General features: G+C 45.4%; 2 protein-coding genes across 13 annotated transcripts in view; both read left to right on the forward strand.

Moving 5' to 3' along the window:
• The window catches only part of LOC126564362 (zinc finger protein ZFP2), a 505,414-nt gene that overhangs the window by 319,391 nt on the left and 166,376 nt on the right, over window positions 1-19,647 (forward strand). The window lies entirely within an intron of this gene.
• Window positions 1-19,647, forward strand: part of LOC126563730 (uncharacterized) — a 94,867-nt gene that overhangs the window by 54,917 nt on the left and 20,303 nt on the right. The gene's annotated exons all lie outside the window — the stretch shown is intronic.

Consider the following 19,647-nt stretch of genomic DNA (forward strand, 5'->3'; position numbering starts at 1 on the left):
GTCCGCATGATACAAAGGCAGCCCAGACCAGCAGCAACCTTAATCATTCAATTCAAAGTAAGCGCTAACCGACGTTTCCTGCCATCATTGGAAGGGTTTCTGCTCGTGTTGTCACAAAAAGAGATGAAGAGCAGTGGCCAACACTCAACACAATGATAGTCACTGTGTTGGGCATACACCCAGCATAACTCGCCCGTGCTCCAAGAAGATTCCAAAATTCCGCTACCAGTATCATAGCTTTCTCAATTCGTCAATTAAACATGCGCCATGCGGCTCGCATAACGAAGCTGCGGCGATTGCTGGGCATTATTGGTTCATATACCGGCTGCCACTACCGTGTGCAACAAGCAACTTTTCAAAGGAATCTTCCCCATCAATGCGTGTCCCGTTGAAGCTCGCTTATACGTGAAGAATAATTTAAAGTGAGATTCCTACGTTACAAGCATTGGACGGCACCGCCTGCCTGAAGACGGGGCTCCAACTGCATAAAGGAAGTACGCGAGACCACCAGCAGCATCGGGCAGCATCAACGAACGAACGACAAATTGAAATTGCAAAACCGTGTTGATGAGAGGCTCTTTGCCGCGCGGTGGCTGAATGTTGTTGTTGTTGTTGCTGCCGCTCGTGATTAGACTAATTGCGCCTCCCATTATCGGGTGATGGTGTGTATTAGAAAGTTTAAAATCTATCCGAACAAATGAAGTAGAGAGTTGTTGTGACGGAACGCGCCATAATGCTTTTTTGATCGCCGGATAATGAGGGTATTATGGGTGGAGGATTCCAAGGAAAATTTGGTCAAATGTAGGATGCACAAGGTTCCGGCAGTGTTTGAGGGATGTTTTTTTTTCGCGAATTAGAAATTATTTAAAGTTCATTTTAATTTGGCAACCGTTGATAAGACACTCAAGCAGTGTGCACTGTGTACTGTGGCATGCTTTCGAAAGATAATGATACTTCGTAATATTACGATGTGTCTGATTGGATTATTGTTTCCTGTGCCTGATCAGGGTTGAGTGTAAAAAGTTTGCAATAATAACATTACTTTAACTGTACTTAATTGTGCATACTAATGGTAGTTTTTTTTTATCTTTTCTTTTGCTTTTAGGTGAGTCACTATTAATGGGTCCTTTAAGCGAAAGAACATATTGTTGGTGAGTCAATGAACAATTGCATCATTTGCTGCTAAGAAGGCCACATCAAACAAACACTCGTGCGCTCGCGCTGTTGCAGAGCTTTTTTTGTTGTTGTTCAAGCTACGATCGCGAACATTGTCGATCGTGCAGTCTATTTTGCGCAGCACAGAACATGCCAATTTGCATGCCTTCCGTGTTGTGTTGCTGTGTTCCATGATAAGAATAGTTTGTCACCGAAACAGCACGATCGTGAGAAGCGCGGGCTCCGAAAACGAGGCCATGACCATGGACAATATGGCGTAAGAGTGGCTCATCGTGCGTTTCCTTATCGACGGGTACGCAAAAGGGGTGCCATGCGAAAACCTACACCACTTTCCATGCGTGTGTGATCACCTCCTTTGAGCCCACCCATGCACGCCGGGTTGGGCGGCTGGTTGTTTTATTTAAATATTCAATTCTCGCATGCCCCGATCGTGCACCGGTGGCGGCATGTCTTGAGCGTTAGTCACACATCAATTGTCACCGTGCAATTAATGCGCTCGAATCGACGAAAACGCACGCAAACTGTGCACGTCTCGCTGATCCATCCGAAGATTCATGTGGCGTGTGGCAATGTGTCTATTTTTGGAGCGCGCCACAACGACGGTGAATGATGGCGGTGACTAAAACCTTCTCCGTCTAGCGAACGGACACGGGCGGAAACGATCAACGCCTTGTTTACGGTGAATAGCGGTCGTATCGGTTTCCACCTTCCAGATGGAAAGTCTAACATCATTTCTACCCTCCCAAGAACACAGCAACATTCTCATCTTTGCAAGCAAAGATAAACGATGCTACACAAGTTCGAAGTTTCAAACTTCGCCACAAACCTTTTGGAATAGTTTATTTATATGGATGCTGGAATTTGGGATCGCTACAGGAACCACAGCTCAATGTGTGTGTGTGGTTTACAGTCCAAGTAAACCAAGCACTGAGTACTCTTTTATCTGCCCGCCGTCGTAGGGTCGTCTCTGGGGAGAAAAAAAAAGCCATTATTGAGGTCTTCAAAGCGTCATCGATTGCATCGTGCGCGCACTTCCGGTCGTGCGACTTGGACCGGTGAAGGGCAGTCAGACAAACAGAAACTGTCGTTCGACTGTTGTGTTAGTGTTAGCTGCCTTCCTGATCGACAAGCCCTACAAAACGGCACACAGAAGTAGGATCGCTATCGCACTTTCGGATACAATTGCGATAAAAATAATTGGCATCATTATACGCGTGTGGCTTTGTGGCGTGGTTTGGTCCACAGCGTCAATCGCCGACGTCAGTATCTCCCGCGAGGTTCGCGCGCTATCGAGCCCATCTTAACGAGACGAGACACGAATCAAAACTCTCCTTTCACCCAATTGACGTAATTGAATCGATGTCACGAGGGCGTCCGGGGCATCGTCGTTATCCAACGAAATCGAGCGAACCGTAGGGACCGAGTGTTGATACCTGAAGATGGTGAGAGACGAAGCAGCGGAGGGGGTCTGGTATCTTCGAGAGCGATAAGTGGGCTTGCTCGAGCGAGCGAGATATCGATGACTGTTGTCAGCGAAAACGCGAAAGGCTTCACGTTTTTAATCGAGTTTATAAATACGGTACTGACGGAACCAAAAAAACCAGCGACCGGATTGATGCGGCTGACGGATAACGCGCAACGGCTCAATCCGCTCATTTGGTAGTTCGGATTGGTGAGGTTGCTTTTATCGTGCTCGGTTCGTCACCATTCTAAAGATCGTCGGAAGCTATCGGTGAAGATTGGCTTCATACCGGGAAGGTAAGCTGCTTCCAATGCCGGGAGCATGATAGATTCTATCATGTGCCAAATTAATGCACTAATCCAACCCCGAGTACTTACTGACTGCGGTTGAATGCTAACATGATTAGCGAGGGAAGTAGCTTTGCTTTGCTGAAGTTGGCTTTTTCCATCTCGTCTCGACGTCCCGTCTATTTCCCGTCCAGACATCTTCAATCTCCGCGGTTCGTGTCGTGCGTCGATGTAGTCATCACGTGAAACATGTGTTTGATAGAGATGCATAATCAAACCGGTTATTTGTGAAGGATATTTCCGCCCGCAAGCTTGTGCCCGTTGAAAGCCGGAAAAGGTCAGATACGACGGCCTCAATAGGGTTGGCAGATATTTCAGGGTTGCCTCCTTCTACGGACCAAACATGTGTATGCGTGACAAGATAACAAACAGTTCCCTCACAGCAAGTCTTTCACTCGTAAAGTTGATTGATTGCGTAAAACGGGCAACATCTTGGGGGATCGTGCTGTATTTACAATTAAGTGAATGAATTACTAAACACTGGGTGTGGAAGGTGTGGTTAAACGCCAATGATATCGTCTTGCCGAGACGGATACCAAGCTTTCCCATTGCGGTTTGTGGTCGCACTTATTAGCAAGCACCGGGGTCGGTATAGTGTAATTTTGGAGGCGAAATTTCAGGCTTTCAGGTCGAGTGTACTCTGGTGAATCGTCGGTCCCGAACGAAAGGGTCCTCCCGCCCCCATTTGAACGGGAAACACTATCGTGCGATGCTTCAGTAGCATTAATGTCAATGTCAATGGGGCTTTGCTTTGTAGTGGTGCTTGTTATGTATTCTGGAGCATCGACCACGCTCTCCGCTTTAGCTCGGAATTACTCGGTCCCTGAGTAGGACATACGTATGCCCACACAATACCGTGGTGCTCTTGACTTTAGCACATCCCGTTTTGAAATGAGTTGCTCGTAGTGAATGAGTTTTTCCTCGCAGACAGCCAGTGCTCACCACGTCCAATTTTCAGTCCAGTGATGATTTTTCCTTTTTTTTCCGCCTTAAAAACTGTTATAATTTAAACACCGGAACCCCAGACCAGCGCTGTTTTCGGTGCATGTATGGTGCGGGTTCATACAAGGCGCTAAGGCGACGCACCCCTTTTCCGGAGGCGTTTGCCTGGGTGCGTCACCAGGTGTCGGGGACAATTAATGGTTGACTGGTTCCAGTTTCCCGGCTGATGCGACCATTTGCAAATTTAGCGAGCATCGCGTTGGTGTTACACCGATAGGCATATAAAAGTTCTAATGGAGGGTATTGATGAGCACATAGTCAAATACATACTCCACTGCTGTTGGGGCGTTTTCTCCGATAATGAATGTATTCATCCCTGCTCGTCCGCGCCTTGGTGTCCACCGGTGGTGGGGATCGGTTTTTGGTTGGGCTTGATAATTAGTCGCATGATTGCTTCGAGCATAATTAATGGATGTAGACCGTTTACGTTGTGTGACGGTATCGCGGACGCTTTTGTTCAACTCGCTAGTGGAAGGCAACGCGTTACTATTTTTACAATATTGATGAAACTGCATTGTGTCGGGATCGAGATCGAACATGCACGATACATTTTCATTTATTACACATGTGTTGAGTATGGCTGTAAAAGTATTGATCGAATTTATGGAATGAGCCACACGTTTTAATGTTACCAAGAAACGTTATTCTAGCAGTTTTGTTTACAGAAGAATTCATTTTCAACGAATTGTTTTAAAGCAAGCTCTAATCCGAATTTAATAAATTTTCATCACGTCATAAAACAAATTCCCAGAAAACCATCCAACTTGTACAATGCCACCTGAAGCATAACATTATTTAATCCACTTAGAATTTTCCACTTTCGATTCTACATTTCCATCATTGTAGAACGTGAAGTCTCTTTGTACACTTGGCTGACGTTTTGTTTTCCTTCTTTACCCTTCACGGACACTCACGCTCGCTGGCAAATACGTGCATCGGACGGCCCTCAATCCCTCAACACTTCAGTCGGAGTTTATTTCTGTTGAATCTTCACCGCCAAAATATACAGACACAAACTTGCACAACCGTACAGGTGCAGATACCGTGCCCTGTCCCGGGTTGTATCATGGACATCTTATGCGAGCAAGATGTCTTGCGAAATTCTTCCCAAAGACGGACCATATACTGCGCTCATCATGCTTGTGTTGTACCGTCCCGGACAACGGTGAGCTACTTCACTGCTACACTTAGAAGTCAATCAAACATTACTCCCTTGGCACGGAGCAGCATGTTGGGGCAGGCAAAAGAAAGCTGTAGGTAAAATTAATGTTGCCTCGTTCGGCTGCTGCTTATGGCTGCTGCCGTGTAGGGTGGCAAATGTTTGTTGGTAAAGAAAATACTGGATACCGGCCCATTTTGCATTCCGCGGGGATACTATTCTTGAAAGTTTTATTTTACTGCAGCATCAACAACTGGCAAAGCAGACACACACGCGAAGGAAAACCGTGGCATTCGGTACCATATTTACGATCGGCATTGGGTTTTTTTGGGGGTTTTTTGGTGCTTGTCTGGGCGGGAAATAAATGCGGTTTACCGCTTCAGCCTGGCCTGGACGCCTTGGGGTTTTTTGGAAATGTTTGTGGATATGCAAGCAATTTGATTACCTCGAAATCTCCAAACTCTTTCCCGGCCTGTGTCTGTGTGTTATACTTTTACGACCGAATAAAACGGGGAATCTCTCGCATCTAGCTCTACACAAATTCTTTGATGGCATTAAAATTTCTTCAATTGTTTTTCACACAGCGTGTTTTTCGCGGCGTAAAAATGAATGCCGTTGAGCGTGCCGTTGGCCCGTGAAGTGCGGGAGTACATTATATGATAAGAAATCTCGACAATAATGAGGGCACGTGCTTTGGAGAGCTCCAATTTTGGGACCAGATTGTTGCCAGAGGCACCTTGCTCGGCATGTATGCAATCATTCGGTATCATTCGATCTGGAATGGCTCGCTGATCTTGATCCAAAGAGAAACATCGTGCAGTCCGCACGTACATATATCGAGAGGGAGCGCGAGCGTGTCATGTGTCGCTATTGTTGTGTCGGGGTTTTGTCACATTTACATCCGACAATGTTTCACGTAAGCGTTTTCAAGCGTGTTTAGGGTTTCGATACACGTGATGAACATGGTTTTGGTTGGTGTCGTTTTTTTAAGGGTTTTGATGTGTTTTTTTAACCATCCCATGAAGCCAAACAATGTGTATATAGGTTGGGTATGGTAGGGTTGTTGTTGATTCACTTTTACGAGACAGAACAGAGCTCGAGGATTCGGTGTTGTTTGCTCGAAGAATCACTTTCACTGAATGCCCTTCTGTGGCAAGGTTTTTTTCCCGCTATTCCTCCAGAAGGTGTCAAAGTTCGACGAATGACATTACCATCGTATAGGAGGATCATTCCGGATGGGTTGATCTTACCTAACACCACTACTATTACCATCTGCAATAAGCATAACACATGATTTTTATGTGAGCCAGATGAAAGGAATCATGTTTCTCTGGAATGAACCATAAGAAAATGTGTGTTTACGTTTGACTTCAAGCTTCCCGAGCTCCACAGCAATGAAGTCTTGTGTTTAGTTCTTCTGAAGTATTTTTTATTTTATTTTGAGTATAATAGAAGGGAATGTTCTTGTAATATCGCGGGCGATAGCCAATAATGTGTGAATTAAATCAAGTTTTCATCAACTTTACTAATATATCCATTCAGAGGTGATCGCCAACCGCCAACTGATCGGTTGATAAGCCCGAGTGCGCAACTGTAAACTCCAGTTGCTGCTACTCCTCCTCCTTGGTCGAAGCCATACCATGAAAAATATTTGACACGTATCAAATAACCACGAATTAACGGTCTCAGGCTGTCAAGGGCCACTTTTTGGGCAGGTTCAGTGGAGCTCAATTGCTTTGGCCTCTTCCGTATTCCCACGACATGGGTAAACGATATCGTATTGTGTATTGTTACGCTGTCGGTATTGCCTGTAGCAGAAGAACTAATGATCAACGCGTTTTGAAGCAAACTAATGACCCGTCCAAGGGATGATGCGCAACATTAGAAAGTTGTGCCTCGTTAAACAATAAGGCGAAAGGAAAGGCGCCTGCTTCGCGCTCGGTACTAGACGCTATAAAAAAATTGCTATTTTCAATTCTAATGAAATCGGCAAAGCCTTCGGGCAATACAACGTAATCGAAATATTATTCACCATACGGATGCATTCGAGCGACGCAGTAAATATTTTATTCAATGCAAATGCGTGATTTGAATGTGTTTTAGTGCTCTGGCCACACATCTGTGTCCGTGTCCCGAGAAAGTGCAATCGTTAGCAGAAAGAAAAATAGCCATCACACACTCAACACGTCTTAAAGACGCTAGGCAAAAGGAGCTTTAATTTTTGCGTGTTGAATTTCTTCCTGCGAGTGATGGGACGATTGATGTTTTTATGTTTCGTATTGTTTATGTATTGGAGGAATATTCAAAATTGAAGAAAAAAAAATAATGTACTGTTCAGCTTGCTTGTTGAATGCTCCGAGCCAAAGAAGTGAGCTTCTTGTTCGTTTATATTCATCATTAATCTTGCGTTGCGTTGTGCCGAGCGCCTCAATCAAAATATATTCATGCATTAATCCACAGCGAAGGACGGAGCGCGTGGAAGTGGTGGTTGTGATTGAATTCGTTTGTTTACACAACACAATTTAAGCGTGGCACCACGTCAGGCACCATAAACTGACGTCCTGTTTTAGCTAAATCGACACTCGGACGGAGGTTACTGGTGGACGAACCATTGTTTTGTGTGCTTCCTTCCGATTCTGAACATGAGCGCATTATCGATGGGCAGGCCTCGAGCACATAAGAATATGGAAATGGAGAGGTTTGCGTGCGCTTAGATTTAATATGGGTACGAGTTCCATTTGTGTTTCAACTGATGTGATCAGCTACTGCTGGGCGATGGTCGGCTGTTGTGGCGTTACACGTCCGGAAGAACAATGCCTCCGTTGTGGAAGTTCTGAGCGATACAGAGCTCTGCCATCCTTACGGGTCAAATCATCATTCTTAATGTAACCAACACCAACCAAGCAACATTGATAGCAGCTAGACCCTTGTCATAACTGGCGCTGGAACTATCGATTAATGAAGTCCATATTCATCCAGGAAGCTTCTTCTCTGTGGACCGGAGTCGATTTTCCAATTCATTGCCACTCGATGGATAACGCGATGAAAATGGACTCTAGCGTCCATTGACGAAGCCAACGAGAAAAGAATTAAACCACCAGCCAGGACTATTAATAAGCGTTCGCTGCAAGGGAAACACAAGCAGCAAAGGTAGTGCGCGAGACCAAGCCGAGGTAAAATCGAACCTAAACGAGGTCGATTATTTGTCGCAGGAGATGGAGAATTTAATTACGCTACCATGGCAGCCTACATCGTCCAGCAGCCACACACAGCCCTTCCTTGAGGGAAGCAGTTCCGGTGCGGTGAGTGAACCTGGAAGTAAATTTTAATGGACACAATAGCCGTAGATTCACTTACGTTTGCACTCCGGTTTTAGTGCCGTTGGTCCAAATTCCAGCTTGAGAAAGGAAAATGGAACGCAGCCCGACTCGACTGATGTCTATCGCCACATGATAAATGGATGGATTGGCTGCGTTTCTGTTCGATTGGGTCGCAATCATAAAGCTTGTCCGCTCTTTGTTGTGCGGCTCGGCTCAACGAATCGAATTTGTATGATTTATTGTTGATAAGTGAATTACTTGATAGTGAATAATCCTTGCGCGCTACCGCCATTGAGTTTCCCGTGTTTGCCTTTGTTTGATATGCAGGAGGCGAAGAGCACCGACAGAAATGAGATTTAGGATTAAGCAATGTAAGAAATCGAACATAATTATATCTGAAAGAAGCTATTTTCTAAACCGTAGCTTCAACTTTCTCTCCCGAATCGTAAACTGCGGACCTTTTCTTTTGCTTCTATCGTTCGCACAAAATCGATCCATCATCAGCAGCAATAGAAGCAGCAGTAGCAGCAGCAGCAACTCAATCAATTTTCCTTTCGATTCGCCCGTTGGAAGCCCTCGAATCTGCTCAACAACGTATCGGGTCGCATCCTCAAGCTTTTTTTTTCCTGCAGCCATGATTGCCGTGATTCACGAATTCAATAGCGAAAGCTGATGATTTGGTTCGATTTTTGTAAATTACTTCCAACGGAGCTAAGCGGCCCCTCCTCCCCCAAAAAGCTTCAGCACCCAATCTGGCCAATTTTCAACCCACAGACCCATACAAATTGTTTCGAATCTTTTTTCAGAAATCGAACACAAGTGGCGGAAAATCGAAGCAAGACAAAAAAGAAGTAAGATGTCGGCCTTTGAATGGGCGTGCCGTGGAAATCTCGTTTAGTTTGTTCGCCTTCGGAAATCCGTTGCACGAGTATTGACTACATTATCCAACGACGTTCCAAGCGTCATCTTTCCGTCGTGATTGGTTCGTGAGTGTTGTGTTTTGCATATTTTAAAGTATCCATCTCGCGAGCCACTAACCGGGAACCGATTAACAAGCAGGAAAACTTTTGCCCTCCCACCCCGATTTCCCGAATCAGCGTGCCTTATTTGCTTGCAGGACGCTTTGGTGAAGAAACTCAAGCACTATTTCGCACAACCTCTCAACTTTGCTGAATATTAAAACTTGCAACTTCACCGTGAGCATCATAAATGTGCGTTTAATTGTAACGCCCGCAGCGGAGGACGGTTTTCTTCTCTATTGTATTTTCCGCTTTGTCGAGCTCGCACCATTCTTTTCGCAGAAGTTGCGTGACCCGCTTTTTACAGAAAAAAACTTCAAAACAAAAAGGGATGAATCGCTACTAATTACCTCGAGAGTGTGGGGTTTCATTCCGCAGTAAAATAAACTTCTTTAAAGCCACAGCAGACGGCGGTTGTGGCTGGAATTTTCGCAAGTGCTTTATGCTGCTTAGAATGTGCGGTTGCGTTTTTCTTTCATTTTTCTGGGAAAAAAACCCCCGAATGGAGAAAATCACCGCTGGGATAGAGTTTAAAAATATCTCCATGAGATCATGCGTTCCGGATGTTTTGCCCTGCTTTTTGTGTGAGAGAGTGTGTGGAAAACACACACGCTGCGATCGTTACTGAGCTCTGTGCCGGGATGATTCCTTTCAGCTGTCCGGAAAATGCCCTTTGTCGTCTCGCGGATTCGCGCAGCCCTCTAACAACGATGTACCATATGGTCGTGGGGGAGAAAAATAGGGAGAGGATGGAAGCACGTTTGGAATGTTTTGATTAGCTCGTGTGCATTCGGTGCAAAGATTAGAACCTGGGCATTCGGGGATCCAGTGATCGTAGCAAAGATACGGTTGGGAAAATGTACGCTCGGATGCTAATTGCGAATAATCGCATCGACCAGCCAAACAACTAACACACGAGCTAGATGCATCACAACTTCCTCCAGTGCATCAGGCGCTGCATCGACAGCTACTTTACACACAGACACACACACACTGCCGTTTGTATTTATGTTTGTTTGTGTTTGCTTGCTGACGAACATTGCTGTTCGCTATTTGCGTGGTGGAAATAGCAAGTGAGATTAAATTAATGTGACGCGCAGTAGGGACCGCTATGCAGCATGGGCAGTTGTTTGAGTGCATTACGGCGATTGCAGCTTTGTGTGAAAAATATGCCGAGCAAAGTCCCGGGATCATAACGAGGTGTTAAAGCTGCTGTTCGATGTTTATGGCAACATGGAGGTCGATGAAGGTGATTGAATTCTGTAAGCTCTGGCTTAGGCTGGAATTTCTGATGTGAGCCATTAAGTTTGTAGCTAGTAATCCATTAGATTGCCGGTATGACCTTGTAGGCCATTGAGTTAATAAGAAGAAAAGAAAAAAGCAGAAGTTCCAGAAAAGATAACCAACTGTCTCTCCAGGAGGATTATTTGAAAGCTTACTCTGCTGCAAAAATGTAGCCGGGCCAAGCTGTAAACCGACCATCGAATCAATTTTCTTTATTCCTTTTTTGGTTGAATATTTCATCGAGTATATATTTCTGGATTTAACCGAGCATGCCCGGGATAAGGCAAAAAAAAAACAAGGAGGAAATGCACCGTTAATTTAGTTTGTATAAACAGCCAACACGTGCGGTGTTGGCTATACAGCAGTCCATCAGTAGCAGAGCAAATTATTATAACAAGAACATGTTGTAGAAGCAGTGTTCGATTATAGGTTGAACTATCGGATCGCCAGGACTTGACGAATACAAGTCAGCTCCTATTTGCTATTAATCTGCTTAATAAGTATTGCGATAATTTTTTTTCCTATTCTTTTCTACTACTTTCGAAAAAACATCATTTTAATCTATTTTCACTGTATTTTTTCTCTTTTTTAGGTAAGTAACATCCACACCCTTGTCAATCAATTTTTGCTTCTATAACAAACTGTAAGTACATCTGCACTGAACTGAAACTGAAATCACCTCGATTGAGCATACCGGCTGCCTGTATTTATTGCCCTAAATGTCAGCAATTCCCGGGACCGTTGTCCCGTAATGTTACGACCAATTAAACCTTTAAGGGGAGGTGGTCGATACCCATCACACACACACACACACACACACACACAGCGGGCTACACGTTCGGTGACGCCATTCCGCCATGATTATTATTATGTGCAAACGTTCATCTTACATTTGCACAAAATATGCGCAACGGCAGGGGTTTGTGTCTCTGTGTGTGTGTGTGTGGGAGGATGATGGTTCGGAAGTAAATTTAATTGCTGTCGGATGTCGGATACTGCTCATTTTTACCACCACATCCAAGGGGGGAAAAGCACCATCAAACCCACGTCCCAGGCATCCTGGACACGTCCTGCTGCTCCTGCCAATGAAGGCACCATAAGAGAGGGAAACAAGTGACAGCTCGTTGCGGAAATGATTGTTTCCCGAGCACCGTTAAGGGGCTCTGCCACAGGATGTGTTCCTTTCACTGATGAACCTTTTTTTTTGTTGTTGTTGCAATTCCATGGAATGGACGGACAATCGTTGGATACTGTGTCGCTCGTGAAAACGATCCGTTGTTGCACCGTAAGCGGATGCAAGCGGGACGAAAAGCAGGAAAAGCTCATCCATCCGAATGACAAAGACGATGCATGCAGAAAGAATAGGTGAGAGGTGAGAGATACGGAAAGCCTCATTGTAGCTGGTTTTTCTCACGTTCCACGGTTCAGTGGCGCAGCAGCATGGGCAGAAAGGTCCAGAAGGCGCTCTGTACAGTAACGTAATGACAGGAGTGGGAATTTATTCGAGTTAATTGAATTAGTTTGATCGCTTCCAGCTGCTGGGCAAGTGCCGACAGCTCGATGGGGAGGCGAAGTATTGGGAAACGGTGCACTTGTACAAGTTCTTTAAGAACCGAAGCCCGTCCTCGCATGTCTTCTTCACGGTAACATAATGGTACAAAGTCAAGGTGCTCGATTGTGGTGTTAAGTGATTGAAGTTCTTTCTGCAGTTTGCTAAATCGGGACGCCAGAACAGTTCTCTTATCTATTCATTCTCAAGAACCGTGGCGAGCGAAATGGTAGCCTGTTGCGTGATTATCCTTTTTTATTTTGTTGTTGCTGCGCACAAATGAACGTGGGCAACTCGAGCACGAAGATGGAGCAGTTGCGGAAGCTGTTTGTGGTCGAGCTCGAGTTATGAAAGGTTTCGACGCTTATAAACGTATGCCAGACACGTGTCGGGTTGGGCTCTGTGGTCTTGTTTATAGTTAGTAGCATGCATACGTACACCTGTTGCCAATCGGGCGTATCCTTGCAAAAGAGTAAGTGCCGAAGAACAGGAACAGGAAGGGCTCATTAGCCCGCGAGACAAAGTTGACATCGAACCATCATGCCCACCTCCCGAACTCTACCGTTGCATGTCATTTAACGCATGCACGGATTCTTGTGCTGGCGCTCCCTTAATGAATGGAAAGCCGTAAATGAACGATCTAAAACCCAACGCCCCAACCCTCAACGTGGAAGCGCTGTGTGGAATATGAATCCACGGTTGGCAGACTTACCGGTCACCGCAGCGACACGGCCGGACGGGTATGGTTTTGGGCTAAAGCAGTTTAGCTGGCAAGCACACAGCGAAAGAAAGAAAAGAGCGCTTTCAGTTCCTTAACGATGTAGACTTCTCATGCCACTTCATGGAAAGATGATAATCCGCCGGCAACGACACGTGTACATGTTTTTTTTTTCGTGTGTGCTGTGAATGTGGCAAATGCTTGAGTGGCAAAGAACATCCCTATTCTCTAGAGAGAGAGCGATAGGAAGATAAATCCTTACCAACGCTTTTATGTATTGCCGGGAAGTGCTACTTGCTATGAATGAACTATTTTATGTTTACTTTTTTATGTGTTTCGTTGTTCCATTTTGTTTCCTTTAATGTGTGTTGGGCAATTTTGGTTTTGCTTTTATTAGATCAGCAAAGTCGTATATCTTGTTTCAAGTTTTTTGAAGCTATCTACTTCGACGCCTTCTCTATACATTGTCTATGTGGCGTGTGTGTAGTTGTAACTTTAGTCTGAAAGGACCCAGTGCAGAGTCAAAAATGTTCCAACCAACAACCCTTACAATCTGGTGCTTCAAACACCAAGAATTCCACATTCGCTTTGCATTACGGGTCAGTCTGCCACAAAGAGTCTTCGTAATGTGTGGCAGATGTGGAAAGGCAGCTGACGAGCATAAAGTGCATCCTTCCGGCACTCGGCCCACCACAAACTGGATGTATCCAACTACTAAACGATGCTCGCACACAGTATCACTCGCATCATTTATGGGCGAGACAAAGTGACAAGAAATGTGTGCCGTTGCAGGTCGCTAAGCTGCTGCTGAGCTTGCAAAACAATACCACAGACGATGGGTGATGTTGATGATGACGATGACACAATGTTGAGAACACTGGTTTCGCGTGCTCCATCTGTGTGCTTCTCGCTTAACCATACTTACTTGACATTAAATCCATTTCAAGGCTAGCAAAATGGCAGCCCAGTGGGGGAAGCTTTCTGCTGTAACCTGGCAATCGTCGTTACGTGATGACGAGATTGATTGATTGAGCAACACAACCGGGGCCACCGTTCTGTTACACAACAGGACGAACCTTCCCCCCTTCACTACGAGTCGGGCGAATTCTGCGCAGAAAAGGTAGCCCGCTTAAGACAATCAATGTCAAGATGAGCTGCAGCGAGAGTGAGTGAGTGATGTTTGCTTGAAAAAAAAACGCCCCGCTGCCAAAGGTCAAATGGAGGTGTTCTATTTTTTTGCTGATCGATTCTGTTTCGATTTGTTCTATCCGACAGCGGTATCCTCAGCACTGGTTTTCCCATTAGCCTATGGCGTCTGGGAACCGTGTGGGAAAACTGAATAATTCATTCAAAACATACCCGTATGTTTGGCGGGCAATTCATAGAAATCTATGGTAGCAGTTCCACTAGAGTATAGCGATTTGTAGCCATTTACTTCTGCGAACCTTACCATACATCCATCCACCACTAACATCCAGGCGGGGGAGCGCCCAGGATTAAGATGTCTGTTCCTTGTTCCTATCGTACATGCACGCAGCCACATTCGCAAGTTGTGGAGCGATTTCGGGAGAATTAGCTTGTCGTACGGTGGAGACCGGCTCCATTACTTGTCGGCTAATGAACAGTGTGTCCTTGGGGGTGAGAAAATGCCACTTCACTTCACCAGGACGCACCACTTCCGGCCCACCCACAAGCAATGCTGGTGCTGGGCGACTAGGAAACCAACGGCAACGTCCCGTCTCTCACACGATTCAGGGCGGTACCGGGTGTTTCGCGTGCGGTAACCAGCATCCAGCACTGCGTGTACGACCTCACATTATGTTTTGATTTATTCGTAGAACTTTTCAAATTTCCCCGCACCGTTTTTCATTCCCCATTTCTGTGCAAAGCCCTTTGCAGGCCCGTCAGCTTGTGGGACTGTTGCGTTAGACTCGTTAGTCCGAGTGATTTATGAGATGAATCTGATACCGCGTAGCGTTTGTGTGTTTTGCTCGTGGATATAATGTAGAATCGAGGGGAAAAAAAGGCGCTGGTGTAACACTTTCACCTCGGCATCCTCTCGTTTCGTAGCATCTTTTTCTTCTGCTGGCCCATGCAGCAGAACAGTATGGAAAATATTTCGCTCCACGTGCCTGGAAATGTTGGTACAACGCGCAAGGGAAATGATTTCTAGCGAGAAATGGGTTTAACTTAGGGATCAGGTTCATAAAAAAAAACCCCCATAGCTGGAAGATGTTAAGCGGGATGTATTGGTACAAATTGAATCATGCTTGATCGCGGGTTTATGTGTTTAATAAAAGCGCAAGAAATTGGACCGTTCTTCTACACGTTCTCAGCCAGCCAACACACAAGTTGCAGCGAACCGAGACATCGTTACTCTTGGTTCCAGAACTTCCAACTGAAGATGGTCTATTTTTGCACAGTTTTTCACGCCATTTTCCATCTTCCGTTTCCGTCGGTTCCCCATCGGTGCTCCGTCAGTTGTGAAGCGTTTTCGATCCGATCCGATCAATATATTCGCCAATCGAAATGTTTCATCGCCACACAGTGCAGCCATTGTGGCGAGTAACATCGAAACCCTATCCGAGAATGCACGAAGGGCGGCGGCGTACATGTGGTCTAAAAATAAAATTCTACACTTAGCCGTTCCGTGTACACGCCGGGCCAGTGTTTCTGAAGCGGAAGAAAGTTTTGCACACTTGGTTCCTTTCTCACGTCGTTAAACTTTTCCGCCCGAAGCGTATGGTGGATGGATTGTAAAACGTGGCAAAATTGCACGGTGCGCATACAAAAAAGGCTTAGCACATGGACAGCTGATGTTCGGAGCGTTAGAGCAGCTTGTAGCTAGATGTGCGATAAGATGTGGACGACGTGGAAGTTGTGTGACGATCGATAGTGGATCAGCGCGCGATGTCCGGTTTCGTTTGCCACCGATAAACAGAGCACGCTCGTTAATCAACCGTGTACAAAGTTTGCGTAATCCAGCGATCGAATGTTTGGTGTGCTGGTATGCCAGGCCATTTCCTTCCGCATACCTGCAACGCTTCGGGGTTTGGCTTAAATAAGCCCCACTTTGTACCGTGGCGAGTGACGACGGGCGTGCTGTCAGACAAGTCACGTCGTTGGTGACCGATTTGCTACAGGAGGACACAGTGAGCCGATGGGAACGATGCGGTTGGGTCGCACCGAAAGAGAAGGATCGCTGACCGGAAAAGCGGCTGACATGTGAAACACCAGCAAATTAATGAATGACCACACAAACCACGGTGTATGCTGCTGCTGATGTAGAAAATGGCCCTGTAACCTGCGAACCTTGCAAGTCATCGTGGAAATGGTTACGAGTGACAGGTTGACTTTGATCCAAAGATGCGGAACGCAACGACATTTCACCATTTCGTTGATGCTATTTCCGGGCGTTTTCCGGCCAGGTTTCTTGCTTTGTCGTTCGGTCGGTTTTGCTCGATATATGAAGCATTAGAAAAGACGATTTGGCGCAAATGTTTTCTCAGTCTTCTTAAGATGACACTCAGGATGTTTTCGTAGCATGAGTTCGAGATTGAAGTGGTGTGGTTTATTGTATTAGGACCATAAAGACAGTTGTAAGATTAGCCAAAAATCAATATTTTGAAGCCGTTTGCGGATGCGGTTTGCTGCGGAAGTTTATCCATTTTAGGTCTGCTAAATTTATCCTTATATCCAGATAGTCAGCGCTTCTCGCAAAGGCAAAGTCTTCTTGAATTTCTGATTAAAAACAGGTAGAAATTAAATTAATTCTTTACCTATTACATTTCCAAGGTTTGTTAGGAAACAACTTGAGATGCTAACCTAAAAGAAAAAATATTAAATAACAGTTCCATTTCATCCAAAAAAATGGTGCTTTGTAAGGAAAATAATCTGAAAAATGTGGCTCCATTTTGTCATGTTTTGCATTGCAATCGTCAATCGAGAGTAAATATTCATTCAACAAACGTTAGCACATTCCTATGCGTCGCCTGTTCGCTAAACATCACCCAACTTCAAACACAAACCTTTGAATGTTATTTAAATACTCTCACAGAAATTGAATTACCGTCCGTCTATGGGTCTCATCAATGAAGGGACAAAGTTTGCACTCCAACCGCCCCCAAGAGTACGTTTTGCCCCCATTGACTTTTACCTCCTATCTTGATGAGACTGAGAATCGCAATGGAAGTTTCACTCACTGCTTCCATTCGCAATGAAGTTACAAATTCACGTGGCAAATCCTATCCCTGAAATCTGCATCTTGTTAAGCTTCCAGTATTCCTTCTCGTATCGATATCGATCAATCGGACCCAGTGAACGTGAACTTTCGCACAATTTTAAAACGTGCCCTTGCGCACTCGCCCTGTACCGCTTGCCATAAGAAACCCAACGATTTGCATACAGATTAGCTTGAAGCCCGCGCGAATGACACGGCTGTGAATGTGGGTTTCCGTACACTAAATCCATCGCGAAGGTACTTTTTTTCCTGTCGAAGAAGCAAGCGGCACACACCCTTTTGGGGATGTAATGTTTGTCTCTGCTTCGTCTAAGTTCTCGTACTCTGCTTACTCGTTCGTTCACACTGTGCGTGTGTGTGTATGGGTCTTCCACTTTTAGAGGGGGGGGGGGGGGGAAAGCGTAAAGCAGATTAAGATTACCGCTACCGGGAAAAAGTGGCGTTGTTTTGAAGTCGGCGAACCCTCGTACAACCCCTCAGCGTCTTGGAAGCTTATGGTTTTCCTTTTGTGGTGACCCTTTCCAGTACGTCTTGCACCATCTTGCACCGGGCTGCCTCTTGGTGGTAAAGAATTTATAAAGGCAAAAACTTTAACCGACAGAGAATGCTGCGTGTAACATTTGGTTTTGCTTGCGATACCATGACTTACCACCCATTACCGTTTTCCAGCCCCTTCGGGGGTTGACCCAGAATTGTGGAATTTTCTCCCAAGATGTGATGCATTGTTTGGTGGTAGTTTTTTTTTTTTTTTTGACTCTCATCACTCGACCCTTTAACCATTTATTACTCTAAACGCGTCGTGCCAGGGCGATATCGTGAGAATCGCTTTAAGAAGCAAATTACGCTCAACGAATGGGATAAACTGTGCAGTCGGTATCGTTTATCGATCCGATAAGTAGATGGAGCATTCGCACGTAATTCAACGTGGTCGTCCGATGGACGGAGACATGGCCAGTAAACACAGTTCAACGCCACAGCTGGGCAGAGTCGATTGATGAAACGTGCAAATGGACTTTTTCTTGCCGAACATAAACGATTTTGTTGCAACTTCAAGTGGCCCACACAGCCACCCAACATTGGGGTAGGCTGCACGCATTGCCGCACTTCCGTGTTGGCGGGTGTATAAGCCTCCCTTTTTTTTTTGCTCCCTGCCACATCGTGTCCATTAGAAGGGTGCTGACGGTAACTGCATGGATTTCTATATTTAAACCGCTAACAAATGTTTTCCTCACGATTTCCATCAGCAGATTGGCGATGAGCCGATGTCACTAATCCCCCTCATCATGCCTCTCGCGGGATCGGTCGTCAAACGGTGTGGAGTTGGTACAGAATGACGCCAGTAATTGCACCACTGCAGCTGCACCGTTTGAACGCAAACTCCCACACGCTTCAAATACTACGATCGGTTACCCTTAGTCAACCGGAGACAACGCTGATGATGATGGTAGACGACGGTACAGAAAGAGAGCACTGACACACACACACACGCACACGTCGTTCACTTTGAACTCAAATCCGGCCCACTTCGGGGGCTGCCTTACGCTTCAGCTTCAATTGAATAATAACATTTCAAATTGGTTGATATTTTATGCAGTCATACTTGGGACGTGGGAAACCGAAGAGGTCGGCAAAGGTGACACTCAGCGTCAAGCCCTCAGTCAGGGCCACTGGGACTGGTGAAGTAATTTGCTAAATCATGATGAAAGCTGCAGCTGAACCACATTTGCATTAACGGTGGATCGTATCGTACCCGGTGACGGTTTGTGAGAGATTTATATCGATCGCATCAGCGTTTGAGGTGGTGAAATCCTTTCCAGGTATAGGCTCAAAAATACGCACTTATGTGTCATGAATGATGCATTTTGAAACCGGTGGAAAACGTAGTTGAGTGTGACTTTAATTCGCAACCGTACATCGATTTCCCTGAGTGTATGATTCACGCTGCAAAATTCGCGTTTATGTTGAATAATTGTTGCCGAATCAACAAGACCTACAGCAGTATTAACATGTTCATTCACACCTCACTTTTGCACACATCGGTAAAGTTTGTTTGTTTACCTTTTTTCGGCTCGCTGGAATTACCATCACAAACCAAATCTGGTGTTGTTTTATTGTGAATACATATACTCACGTTTTAAATGGCTTATTTGAACAATTTACTTGTGCAAACATTCCGCAAACATGTTTGCGTTCCAAACCATAACGTGGAGCAAAAAAACAAAACAAAAAACAACATTACTCTCAAGGTCCTCTCGAAAAAATCATCCTCCATTCCAAGTTGTGAACAATGGGCTTTCAGTGTTCTCTTCTGAATGAACCTGCAGCGCGCACTCAACCGGTCGCAATCGTAACCGTGCATAATTAGCGACAG

The sequence above is a fragment of the Anopheles maculipalpis genome, chromosome 3RL (genome assembly GCF_943734695.1).
Source record: "Anopheles maculipalpis chromosome 3RL, idAnoMacuDA_375_x, whole genome shotgun sequence".
Taxonomy (NCBI): domain Eukaryota; kingdom Metazoa; phylum Arthropoda; class Insecta; order Diptera; family Culicidae; genus Anopheles; species Anopheles maculipalpis.